Source organism: Nannospalax galili, unplaced genomic scaffold (genome assembly GCF_000622305.1).
Source record: "Nannospalax galili isolate Female #2095 unplaced genomic scaffold, S.galili_v1.0 scaffold923, whole genome shotgun sequence".
Lineage (NCBI taxonomy): Eukaryota > Metazoa > Chordata > Mammalia > Rodentia > Spalacidae > Nannospalax > Nannospalax galili.
The window spans coordinates 962,836-976,281 of record NW_008349753.1 but is presented as its reverse complement, the minus strand read 5'-3'; the positions used below and the strand labels follow the sequence as shown (position 1 = coordinate 976,281).

General features: G+C 44.9%; 1 protein-coding gene across 8 annotated transcripts in view; it reads left to right on the top strand.

Moving 5' to 3' along the window:
• Atxn1 (ataxin 1) overlaps positions 1-13,446 on the top strand; it is a 470,135-nt gene that overhangs the window by 70,934 nt on the left and 385,755 nt on the right. Inside the window, exon 1 of one of the 8 annotated variants that reach the window (XM_029570392.1) lies at positions 258-346. The exons of the other annotated variants lie outside the window; for them this stretch is intronic. The gene's annotated coding sequence lies outside the window, so the exon portion shown is untranslated. Of the gene's footprint in view, positions 1-257; positions 347-13,446 lie in introns of those variants that run through there. 8 annotated transcript variants of the gene reach the window in all.

Here is a 13,446-nt window from a genome sequence, read left to right as displayed (position 1 = left end):
CTCTCTCTCTCTCTCTCTCTCTCTCTCTCTCTCTCTCTCTCTCAAATTCATGCTCAAATTCTTGGCAGTTCAGATGTTCTCTACTGTTAGCTGTTGGTTTACATTTTGATAATTTACCAGGGAGCCTAGAATATTGAATTCCTGACTAAGTTGTGCAACAGCATTCCCTGTGAGAAACAGTTCAAATGTGAAAGTAAGCGTTCTCCCTGGGAACCGGCAGCACCACCAGGTTCTTGTGTAGGCATGAACACAACCCACAGGGCAGAAGTTCTGGAACACATGGAGGAAAACAGATCATGTCACCATTAACGGGAAAGGAGCTGCCTGGGATCCCTGATCTTCTGCGGTTAGTTCTGTTTTCTTTCCTTGGTCTAGGGGTATTTGGCCTTGTATATTCTGGCGTAATTTAGAGAAGCAGGCCCTAAGATCTGGCACATTCCTTTTCATCCCAAGTCCATTATTAATAGACACTATTCATTGCCTTTTTTTTGGTGGTGGTGGTTGAGTTGTATACTGAGCCCTTGTGTTAAAGCTTAATAGGGCAAAAGATCCAGCATTTTTTGACCCTTCCCCTTGATTTGGTTTTTTTCTTACATACCCCCGCTGTTTATTGCACTTTGTTGTGGTAACTGTGCTAGTCACTAATTGGTGCTGTGAATATTTGGCTGTTGTTCTTTTTTTCTTCATTCTAGTGTTTGGATTATAGCTCATGCCAGTTTCCCTCCTCTAAATGCAGATGGGGACAGTCTTAAACATTGTCACTCAGCATTAGGCTCTTTGCTGACGGTGAGCACTGTGGAAAAGAGTCAAAAAAGAGCAGATCCTAAAGTGGTATTCAGATCGTGACAGCAGAGACAGCTGGTTTGACAGCACAAGTTCAACACCCTCATTCCCTGTTTGGGAGCCCAGATATGGCTTCAGGTCTGGTTCAGGGTTTTCCATGGTGATTCAGAGCTAAGAGACAGAGGAATCTTCATGGGCATGGTGGTGTTAAATTTGCATGGAAGGCATCACTAGTCTACTACGGAGCCACATGATTAGCACGTCCTCTCTGTGCCAGGCGACACAGGAATGGAGTTCATGGGTGGAAGCGCTGTGTCTCGTCTCAGTAATAGAGTCTGGATGGAGTCAAGTGGTTGCCAGCGAGAGGGAATAAGCACCAGGGGGTGGGGTGAACTGATGTAGCCTGCTGTCAGGAGAGGCAGGGCTGTTCTAGCAGGACAGGAGCAGTTAAGCCATTAGCTGCAAACTCCACTAGTCATCATATGAGTTGGTCTTGCCAGAGAACCCACCCTTTCCCCAACCAGCCTTGACATCACCTGCCTTAGTTTTGGTGACTTTGAACTCTGCAGACCTGGTGGGGACAGTCCCTGCTTCCTTTGTGGGCACAGTCTTTTCTTAAACACAGGAATACGGGACTGGGGGTGTAGTTCATTTGGTAAAGTGCTTGCCTAGCATGCATGAAGCTTGGGTGAGATCTCCAGCACTGTAGTGGTACATGTTTGTAATCCTGGCACTTGGGAGATGGAGGAAAGAAGGGTCAGAAGTTTAAGGGCATCTTCACCAACATACCGTGTTCAAGGTCAGACTGGGTTTTACTTGAAACTCTCAAAACCAAGCAAAACAAACATGAATATATTTCATTAGGTGCTGGCTGGGACAGGGGTGGTAGTTATCGTCAGTTGGATTTGCATGTCCATTTCCATAAGGCTCTGGGTAGGTAATCTCATTTCTCAGTTCTTGGTTGTGGGCATGGGGATTCTCATCATTCTGATTTGTTATTGAAGACTTTGCGATGGACATCTCATTGCAGAATCTTCACATCAAGCTCTTTGAACTTCATGCAACATGGAGGCTCTCATGATAAGCAGGAGCAGACAAACTCCACAGACCCCTCCAGTTTACTGCCTGTTTTTATAAATAAAGTATATTTATAGTCATAACTATTCATTTGTCTCCTATTTGTAGTTACCCTTCATACTACCATGACAGGGTTGATTGAGTCTTGCAGAATAAGCTGCAGGCCAACAAAGCCTAGGGCATGTTCTAGCTGGTCCTTGTCAACAAATGCTTCTCAGCTCTGCTCTGAACCTTCCCTGTAAGTCACTGAAGTATAGGGAGACATCTCCAACCCATTTGCCTCAAGTTAGTGAACAAATGGAGGCTCCCAGAAGGAATGTGACTGTCCAGGTGAAAAGCTGGTTAGTGGGAAGTCCAGGACCTGTGCAGAGAGAGATCTTCCTCCCAGTTCCTCCTGTATTTGTTTCCTACTTTGGCAGAGGGATGTTGTGAGTCTTATGGTTTACAAGGGAGCAGCCTTGACACTAGACTGAATTAAGCTGCTTGCATAGGCAGGAACTAGTTTGCAAATTGACTTCCCCAGGCCGGATCACAGCCAGCTTGGCATCTGTGTTTATTTATTTGTGGGGTGTGCGTGTGTGTGTGTGTGTGTGTGTGTGTGTGTGTGTGTGTGCATGCATGTGGTGCATGTGTGGAGGTCAGAGGACAAACTCAGGTGTCAGTCCTCACACACTACTTTGTATGTGACAGTCTCTTGTCATTTTTCTGTTCCATATACCAGGCTAGCTGGTCTACCAGCTTCCAGGGATTCTCCTATCTCTACATCCCATCTCTGCTTAGCGGTCAGTTGTGCTGGATAGCTTTAGTGTCAACTTGACACACCTGGGTTAAGGGAGCCTCAATTGGGTAATTACCTCTATTGGACTGGCCTGTGGCCATGTCTGAGGGGCATTGTCTTGATGAGTGACGTGGGAGAGCCCAGCCCACTGTGGGTGGTACCACCCCTGGTCAGGTGGGACTGTGTTGCATAAGAAAGCAGGCTGAGCAGGGGCCAGGGAAGGAAGTCAGTAAGCAGTGATCTTCCATGGCCTGTGCTCCAGCTCCTGGCTCCAGGTTCCTGCCCCGAGTTCCTACCTTGGGCTCCCTGATGAACTGTGACCTGGGAAATGTAAGACAAACAAACCCTTTCCTCCCCAAGTTGGTAATGGTCATAGAGTTTTGTCACAGCAATGGAGAAACAAACTAGGACAGCGGTCCTGGACACTTGTACTATGCATTCAGTTTTTATATGGGTTCTGGGGATTTGAGCTCAGGTCCTCATGTTTGTGCAGCAAGTGCTATTACCATAGATTGAGTCATCTCCCCAGCCTTTACCTTTCTTATGAACAACAGCTACCCCATGCCAGGAGTGGGGACCAGGGATAGGGACACAGATGAACGCGCAATGTCCTGTTCTCAAGAGATTCAGATGAAAGGGCTTGTCCCATAGCTACACATCCCTTTCCTTGTTGTGTGCTACTTGACATTGTATGGCTGTGCACAAAATACAGTGTTCAAGCTGGGTGTGATGGCGTACACCTGTAAACCCAACACTTAGAAGGCTGACACAGGAAGGTTGCTCTGAGTTCAAGGCCAGTCAACGCTACACAGCCATACCTTATCTCCACTCCACCACCTCGAAAAAGTGGCAGTCATATAAAGGAAGGCTGTCCTGATACGGCCCTGGGGTGGAGGGCCATGTTGGAATGTTGGGAATGGCTCCATAGAGTTGGAGATGTTGAGTTGTGATTTAAAGGAGGTAGAGAATTTCATGCAGAGAAATCATAGCAGAAGTGACGAGGCCTGTGATTGAGCCTGGTGTCCAATAATGTGGGAATTCAAGCAGGGGTAGGGCAGAGGGTGTGCGGTGAGGAGGTGACAGGAAAAGTAGTCAGAAATTGGGTTGGAGCCAAATTGGGAAGCCTAGGACATTGGTGCTAAGGAATATGGACCGTAGTTATGTTCTGGGGCCTCTAAGCTATAGATTCCAAAAGATGGTGGACCTTATGAAAGTGGTTCCACAGGACCATGTGCAGAATAGTAGCTTTTTTAAAAACCTGGGTTTTGTGCATGCCAGAAAAGTGATTGCCCACCAAACTATATTCCCAGCTCTTTTGGGGGAAATCTCACATAGCCCAGGCTGACTTTGAACTTACTACATAGCCAAAGCTGGCCTTGAACTTATTATGATCCTCCTGCCTCTGTCCCCAGAGTGCTAGGATTACAGGCTTGTGCCACCATGTCTGATTGAGGGTCAAACTGCTCCAAATTGCACTAGCTATATGAATTTGAATGCAATTTCATGTCTGTAAGCATAAGAGTTTTCATATTTAGCAGGAAAATAATGGTAGTTTTCCCTTAAGATTGTCATAGAGATAAGATAATTTATTTAATGCATGTAGTATGGCCCAGGGTGTGTGTGTGTGGGGGGGGACATTGTCTAAGAAGCTACTTTTGCTGTTTTTTCATGGGAGTGGCTTATGCAGATATATTTAAGAGCTGACCCTGTGAGAAGGATGAGTTCCAAAGGGTGAGGTATACAACCTGTCACCTAAGTGAGATAAAGTGAAGTCTGCTTAGGGCAGAGCAAAGGGGACAGACCACTTTTGGTGATTTGGAAAATGAAAGAGTCCATATTCTGGACATGCCCAGAGCAGGACACAAGCAAGGAGTAGAATTTAGAGAAATCTGCTTCTGTGATTTTGTTTTTTCCTTTTGATCTTTTTGACACAGGGCCTCCCTGTAGCCCTAGCTGGCCTGGAACTTGCTGTGTAGACCAGGCTGGCCTCAGTCTCACAGAGATCTGCCAGTCTTTGCATCCTGATTGCTGGGACTAAAGGCATGTGCTGCCACACCCGGCTTGTGATTTTTTTTTTTTCCTGGCACAGAATGCTTGAATTATCTGGCAAATTCCACAACTCATCATTTCTCAAATTAATCTAGATAAGAATGCACCCAGGGTACATGTCTAAAATGAATTTAATGAATTAATAATCTCTCTTTGAGACATGTGAAAATGAGTTACAACATGCATAAGAGACAACTCTTTTATTTTGCTATCATCACAGAGCCTTACTGTGGAAAGTAGAGAGTCGTCGAGCTTTCAAAGAAATATATACCATACAGTATGTAATGTATTCCAGATCCTTAAAAATTATATAATATGCACATTATTAAGTACACATGAATATCTATGCTAAGAAAAATACAGTAAGTGTCAAGTGGAATGTTTTCTTTTTTTTGCTATGTTTGCATTCTTCAAAGGAATATATACATATAAATGTATATATGTTTGTGTGTGTGTGTGTGTGTGTATTCTTTCTCCCTATCCCTCTATCTCCCTTTATGTACATATTTGGGGGACACTAGAGATTGAACTCAGGGCCTTAGTACATTCTAGGTAAGCACTCTGGCCCCTGCACCTCGCCTGTGCGCGTACACACACACACACACACACACACACACACACACACACTTCTTAGCACTAAGGAAATGACCAGAGGCAGGAATGGATTGGTAGGAAGCTGTTATGTAGAGGCTGATGGCTGCAGATGCTTTGCTCCACTGGCTGAGTGTGACTCTTCACTGAGGTGAGGACTAGCTCACAAGGTGGGTGGAACTGAGAAACTTATTTCACTGATGGGGGCAAGTCGGGATCCAGTAGGTTTTCCTGAATTTTTAATGGTTAGAGATTGGGTTAAGACTGTGACACCAGATTCTTATAATTTATCATCACTTTTCCTCTGTAAAATTCACACCCACATGGGTGTGTGCCCAGTTCGTGCTGTCGACTCTTACCTGGAGACAGACAGGATGCAGAAGTGCAGTGCGTATCAGGACATGGCAGGCTGGTCTCAGATCTGTCACTTGGGTTTGTAATTGACCAAAGTTCTGTTGCCTCTTTGGGGAGGCCATCCTTAATGGATTATGAAATACTATGCATAAGAGTTGTTGTTGATGATGATGTTGATACTGTGCATAAGAGTTGTTGTTGGTTGGTTGGTTGGTTGGTTTTGAGACAGGGTCTCACCGTAGCCCGAGCTGGCCTGGAACTAGCTATGTAGACCAGGCTGGTCTCAGTCTCACAGAGATCCACCTGTCTCTGCCTCTGGAGTGCTGGGATCAAAGGTGTGCATCACCATGCTCAGTTAAGAGTTGTTTTAATTCTGGCTCCAGTTCTCTTCCACATGGTAGTTACGGGAAAGTGACCCACTTTCTGGACCCTAAGACTATAGGAACCAGGCAGGTGATGCTTTGCTCTGTTCATTGCATGGACCTGAGATACAATGGTTAAAAACTGTGAATGAGGGCTGGAGAGGTGGCTCAGCAGTTAAGAGCACTGGCTACTCTTGCAGAAGACCATGGTTTGAATCCCAGCACCCACATGCCAGGTAACAGTTGTCCTTAATTCCAGTTCCAGGGGATTCAACACCTTCCTCCGGCTTCCTTGGGCATTGCAAGGCACAGATATACTTACATACACACATGCAGGGATTACAGTCACACACACAAAATAAAAATAAATAAAATTTAAAAAAGAAAGTGAGTGCTATGGTTCTCAGTTGGGCATGTGAGGAATCACCTGTAGTTGTGGTTAAAGCCCAAATTCCTGAGCCATGTGCCTAACACTCTGGCTTCCTATGGCTTCATTGCTCTAGGATGGGACTTGAGAAGCTCTATTGTGAATTCTCCTCTCTCTCTCTCTCTCTCTCTCTCTCTCTCTCTCTCTCTCTCTTCCTGTGGGTGCACATGGAAACCAGAGGTCTATGTCTGGTGTCTTCCTCAATTGTTCTCCTCGTTTTATTTATTTATTTTTTGTCTTTTCGAGACAAGGTCTCCCTGTAACTCCAGCTGGCCTGGAACTCTATGTAGACCAGGCTGGCCTTGAACTCACAGAGATCCGCCTGCCTCTGCCTCCCAAGTGCTGGGATTAAAGGCATGTGCCACCACACCCAACCTCCCTTCCTTACTTTTATAAAACATATTTTATTATTTGTATTTTATGTATGAGTGTATTGCCTATATGTGTGTAAGTGCACCCGTGTCTTGCAATGCCCACAGAGTTCAGAAGACAGTGTCAGATTCCCCTGGAACTGGAGTTCTGGATGGTTGTTAGCCTCCATGTGGATACTGGGAATTGAACCTGGGTCTTCTGCAAGAGCAGTCAGTGCTCTTAACTGCTGAGCCATCTCTCCAGCCCCCACCTCCTTAATTTTTTGAGTCCACGCTTTTCACTGCATCTGGAGCTCACTGATTCACCTCAATGTACTTACCAGCAAGTCCCAGGGATCTACCTCCCCAGCACTGTGGTTACAGGCACACACCACCATGCCCGGCTTATATGTGGGTTCTGGAGATGTGAGTGCAGGTCCCCAGGCTTGCCGGGCAATCTCTTTGCCCTCTGAGCCACGAGAAGCTGCACTAGCAGACCTTTCCATCGTGGTGTTGCTGCTGACCTATCACGTTTGAAGAGTGGATTGAAGGTGGGGAGAACTGTGGGTGCAATGAGGGAGCACCCAGTTGGATTTACTATCCATATACAAGCCACACACACAGAAATCACAGAACTACATGTTCTTAGAAATTTCCTTTCTTCTCTTGAATAGTCTGTCTTCCTGCCTTGGCCAGTAGAGACAAGACAGCACTCTCCAATGGAGCTGCAATCCTGAAGCAGTCCAATGACATTGACAAATCGGCTTATTCACACACTGAAGTGACCAGAGGCCAATGGTATCTTCTGGCTTTGTTCTTTGAGTAAGCTAATTTTATAGGAATGTCTCTCAAAGCTATTCCTGTAAATCCGGCGTTTGTAAACTAAAATAGAGGAAGCAGGTCAATGAGTACAGTCTTACTGAAAGTTACCCATCTGGTCGGTTCAGGTTCAGAAGGTAGACACCAATCCCAGTCAGTCCAGTGTTTGATAAAGTTGAGCTTGCCCGTCTCTATTCTTTTGCAGGGGGGTGGTTTAAGACTTCACAGGATTCTCTCACTGGAGGGGGTGATTAAGAGAGGGAGAGCTGGTGGTAATTGCTTCATCAACTGTGTGTGAGTCATCTCCTGCTTGTCTTAGTGATTCAACTACAAAGAGAAGTGTTATCTCTCATTCCTGAGGCCAGACTGAGCCATAGTTAACTCAGATGCTCCCTGCAGGGACTTGTGATCAGAGTTTTACTCACTTAGAAAAGGAATGAATAGATTGTGAGCCTCATTACCCTTGCCTGTGTATATATAAATATAGAAATGGCAAACGGCAACGACTTCCTGTTAGCTTCCCATGGGATGGCACAGGCAGGATGTTAGCCCTCGGAGACGACTGTACAAAGGTGGTTGATTAACGGTTCAATACCAGGACTAGGGATGCTAAGCTAGTAGTGAAATACTGACTTGCTTAGTACATGTGACATCCTGGATTCAGTTCTCAGTACTGGAAAAATTATGTTGCTAACAAAAGCTTTGAGGGCTGAGAATATAACTCATTGCTGGAGTGTTTGCCTGGCATGCCCAAGGCCCTGGGTTCAGTAGCCAACAGTACTGCTCTAGCTTCCAGTTGGATCCACAGGTGTTGAGGGAGGAAGGCAATATCCAAACAAAATCACCTTTGATTCTTTCTGTTGTGTAATGAGAGCGGCTGGGTTATCTAGAACAGTAATTTCTGGTCTCTTGTTTTCTCTTTCTCAGCATTCGGGTCCTCTCGTGTCTTCCTGTTTGCTGATGCCTTGGGCTTCTGACTCAGTGTCTCTGGTTTCCCTTCTTGCTGTTCCAGGCTACTGCTCTTCCTTTGCCTCTTTCGTGCAGACTTTTTTCACCCAAGCATGCTCACTACTCCTTGGTGAAGATTAGGGATTGTCCCTAGGCGACCTAACAGGTGGAAAACGCTTCTGTCACTGAATGAGTAAAGTCATTTGTCTTTGGGGAGAATTTACGCTCCGTAAATACGTGGCTCTGAAGTGCACAGTCCAGTTGGGTTTGATAAATCATTCAGCTGCATCATGAACCCCTAATCAAGATGCAGGGGGGCAGTTCAGGACCCCAAAGAGAGGTCTCGTGTCCGCTGCCAGGCAGTTCTCACCCCATCCATAGTCAATTACTGCTCTGACTTCTATCGTGGATGAATTTTACTTTTTCTCGAACTTCACACAAGTGGACTATTTCGTCTGCATCTTCTTGTGTTGGCTTTCTTTGCTTCAACTTTTCTTTTCCCCACCCTTCTCCTCCCCTCTTTCCTTGTCTAAAAATACAATCTCTCTGTATTTGTTAGTTTCTCTCAGTACTGCTTTCCTGTTGGCAGTGCGGAGACACAGTGTGTCTTTTGCAAAATGTATCTACACCTCATTCTTTTTAACACGGTAATGAAAAAGGTTTTAAAATCTTACCCTCAAATTGTTTAATGTTCATAGTAAGAAATAATACGATTGCTTTTTACACACTGACCTACATCTGTGGGCCGATGAATTCACTTACTAGCTCTAGTATTTTTTTTTGAGAGATTATTATGGTTTTCTACAGAAGCAATCATGTTGTCTGGGACACACTTATTCCCTTTTAATCTTTCTACTTTTTATTCTTTTTTCTTTCTTTATTGCACTCTCTAGACCTTCAGTAAACCCTTGAATAGGATTGGTGAGGTAGGTCAGTATGACTGGATCCTTATCTTAAGGAGAAAGCCTTTACTGTTTTTACCATTATATATGATGTTAGCTTTAAGCTTTTCAAGCTGCCCTTTACTAGACTGAGGAAGTTTCCTTCTGTTACAGATTTTCTCAGAGCTTTTTGTTTGCTCTTCTCAGAAATGACTGTTGAATTTCGTGCAGTTCTTCATCCTGTTTCTATATGTCACTTTTCTCTATGTGTATGGTAAATTACATTGATTTTAAATATTAACCTGACCATCAGCTCATGGAATGATCTCCCTCTGGGAAGATGACTAAAACAAAACACGGCTGACAAGATTTAGTGGGTAAAACCATTCAAGCCACACAGCTTGAGTTCAATCCCTAAAACCCACAGTGGAAGGGAAGATTGACTCCCGCAAGTGGTCCTCTGACCTCCACATGAGCACTGTGGTACATGCACATCACAGCCCTGCCCACCCCCATCACACACACATTAAATAAAAGGAAAAAAATCCCAGACAACTCCAGAAAATATAAGAGTTGGTGAGAATGAGGAGGAATGCTTAACAATGCTAGTGGGAAAGGCGTGGCATAGAGCACTGTGGAAATCAGTACGGTGGTTCCACAAAAATACACTAAACATAACATTGCCAGAGGGCGAAGCATTCCACTTCTGACTATATTTATTTCCTTCTTTGTCTTTGCTCTAGGTTCAGTTCAGTGTAGCTCACTCTACCATTGAGCCACATCACCCTATACTTAGAGGACTGATGTATCTTCCTAATGAACATGCTCTTTAATTATTATGAAAGGCTCCTTTAATTCTGGTAATTCTTCTTTAAGATCTATTTTTGTTATTTTTAATTATGTGTTTGTGTGTGTGTGTGTGTGGGTATGTGTATATGAGCACAGGTGCCAAGGGAGGTCAGAGGCATCTGGTCTCCCTGGACCTGGAGTTAAAGACAGTTGTGAGCCTGATATGGGTGCTGGGAACTGAACTCCTAAACTCAGGGACTGGAAGAGCTTATCCAGTGAAAGACCTGGGACACTTGGTTTTATCCTGTCACAGAATTTGATTTAGAGGAACCAAGGGTGTGTAAAGATATTTCCCTGGGGTCTAGTATGGGGCTAGGCAAACCTGGAGAGTGATGATTCATTTAGGTAGATGTAAAACTGACGGCTGTTGATTTCAGTACCTACCTACCTGCTGATGTCTACCTTCCCTCAATTCCTGGTCCCACCACCAGCTCACTCTGTTTTGGCTCATTCTCTGACTTTCTGTGGGCAGCTGTGCTGTATTCCTATCATGTGGCCATCCAGAATGTTCCATCTGGCAGGAAATTTGGGATTGTTGGGCCTGTACTCTATTTTCACAGGCTGGGGAGGTTATGTGGTGTGCAGATGGCTGGTCAGTTGAGCTGAGGCTCCATCTCTGGATTCACTTGTCCTGTTTGCACTGTGCTTCCTTCCCCCAAACTCAGTGTGCTTAGAGAGCAGGTCTGAACCAGTCTTAGGTGTCTATTTGTGCAGAACTTTGAAAATTCCTAACCTGTGTATATAGCTTTGGGACTTGTTATAAAAAAGGTAAAGCTCTTCAGGAAGAATGTAGATGCCTTTACTCTGATGCAGTGACACAAGGTACTTAGCATCATCCTTGAACTGCAGCCCTTTGCTTGAGGTGCCCTCCGAAGGCTCCCTGTTAGGAATGGATCGTTTTACTCCAGGTGGATCCCACTGTACCGTGACTGCAAAAAACAGTATTAAGTGCAGGAATTACAGAGCCCAGTGTGGAAAGTACTTTTAGCTATGAGTGTGTAGAGTTGTGGAAGAGATGTACTGAAAGGTCATTCACTTTCATCAACTCAGAGTATCTGCTTTTATTCTCTCAAAGAAATCAACCCCTTAAATTATGGTAGTCCTAGGCAGGTAAGCACTTGAGATTTTGATCTGAACGATTCTTAGATGGAGCAGTACTCAGCAGCTCCAAGGACTGATTTACAGCACTGGGCCGATTTTTGTAGAGTGACAGCCACTTGGGGGGAGGGAAGAGAGAAGTGAGGATGGTTAAGGCGCTGCCCTTTAATAGCACTTCACTGGTTTCTCTCTGACCTGCGGCAGATACAGAAATTGTGTTCAGCAGACCCTGGACCCCTCACGAACATATATAGCGAAAATGCCAGGGAGGTGGCTCAGTTGATAAAGTGCTTGGTTTGTGAGAATAAGGACCCAAATTCTATCTCTAGAAACCATACTAAAGAAAAAAAAAAAGGTGTGGTGGCACATGCTTGTATGTAATCTCAGTGCTGGGGAGGAAGAGACAGGTGGATCCCTGAGCATATTTGGTGAGTTCCAGGCGATTGGGAGACCCTGCCTCAAGAAAAAAAAAAAAAAAAGGGGAACAGCACAGCACCTGAGGAATGAGAACAAGGTTGTCCTCTGGCTCCACATGCATGCACAAATGTGTAGCCCCCCCACACACACACAAAGTTGATAGCAAATGTAAATTAATGAGATTTTAACTCAGGGCCCAGAGTTCAGTGAATATTCAGAGTTGTCCACCTCCCACTGCCTCTTTCATAGATTTGATTTTTTTTATGGCAGTAAAAGATTGATAACACGAAAGTCACAATTTTAACTCTTGTTTCCTGTGTGCATTTTTCACTATTATTAACTACATTCACAATGTTGCGTGACCATGTTTACCACCCTTATAGATGGCCTCTGGGTTACAGGTAGTTTCCCCAAATTGAAGAAATAGGGAAATATCATCCTTGGCCCTGCAGTCCCACACAGCACTGTTAGAAAGAAGATGTTAGTCTCAGTCTGTTTTCTGTTTCTATGATTTTGTTCAAATTGAGTTACACTACCATTCAGACTTCAATGAGAATTTAGAATTAAAGGTAGATTACTATATCCAAACCCTTCTCCTGTTTTATATGAAGAAGTTAGTGCTCAAAAGGAGTGGCGGCTTTCTTAGGGGACAGTGGTCCATCTGAGCCCAGAGGTTGGAGGCTCCGTTCTTTAAGTCCCACTGTCTGGGCTTGCTTGTCTGTTGTTAGTTTCAAAATGTGTTATAAAGAGCTCATTGGTGGTTTATATTTAGGCTAATCTTTCTTTTTTTCTCTTTCTTCATGTGGTTTTTGTGTCTGGATTGCTTTTGAATGGTGTCTTCAAACAGAAATTTGCTTTAAACAGGAAAATCATAAAACTGGAAGCGGTCCTGAGTTCTTATTCATGGCTCTCATGCTGACACTCCCTCCATGTCCCACCTCTGTTCAGACGTTACTTTACTCAGCTTCTTGCCTTTTCCTCCTCTCCATTTGCATGGATGGTTGTAGGGAAACCAAAGTTTAAAGGTGATGGGCATTTTCTCAAGTTGAGGGTTCAGCTGCTTGGTTTTTTTTCTTTCCACTTAGAAATCAGCTGAAAACTCCCAGAATCAAAGGCTTGCAGCTACAAACCAGCCTGTCTGTTCTAGGCTTTACACCCCTGGGGTGTCTTCTGCCCTTTAGCTCCCCTTCCCTTCCTCAGCCCAGCTCCTCTGTCTGCCAGTATGCAATTTTCACTCCTGCTTATGTCAGGACCTGGTCTGTGGGTTTGGCCAAGGAGCTGAAGGGTGGCTGGAGGCTGGGGGATATTGTTTGGGTTGGCCATGGCAACCGCAGCAGCGAAAGGCGCAAGGCCAGTTTGGAGCTGCTCTGTGAATGGCCAAGATTCTGCGATATCTCTGGATGCTTCCTTGAGCCGGACCATGTGATCTGGTAAGGTTATTAAGCTTGGCTCTCCTGCCCTGCCTCTTGTAATCACACTGTCAGCCAGAGCTAGTAAGGATGAATGTGGGTTGGGGGAGCCAGAGCCCAGCTAGAGGTGCCCCACGGGAACAGAAAGACCACGGAAGCAGTGCAGGGTCCATGCTCTTGTTTTCCCTGTTCTCCAGACCCATGGGCACATCCCCACCAAGATCCTTGCCAGAGTCACCCAGAGATGAAGCATG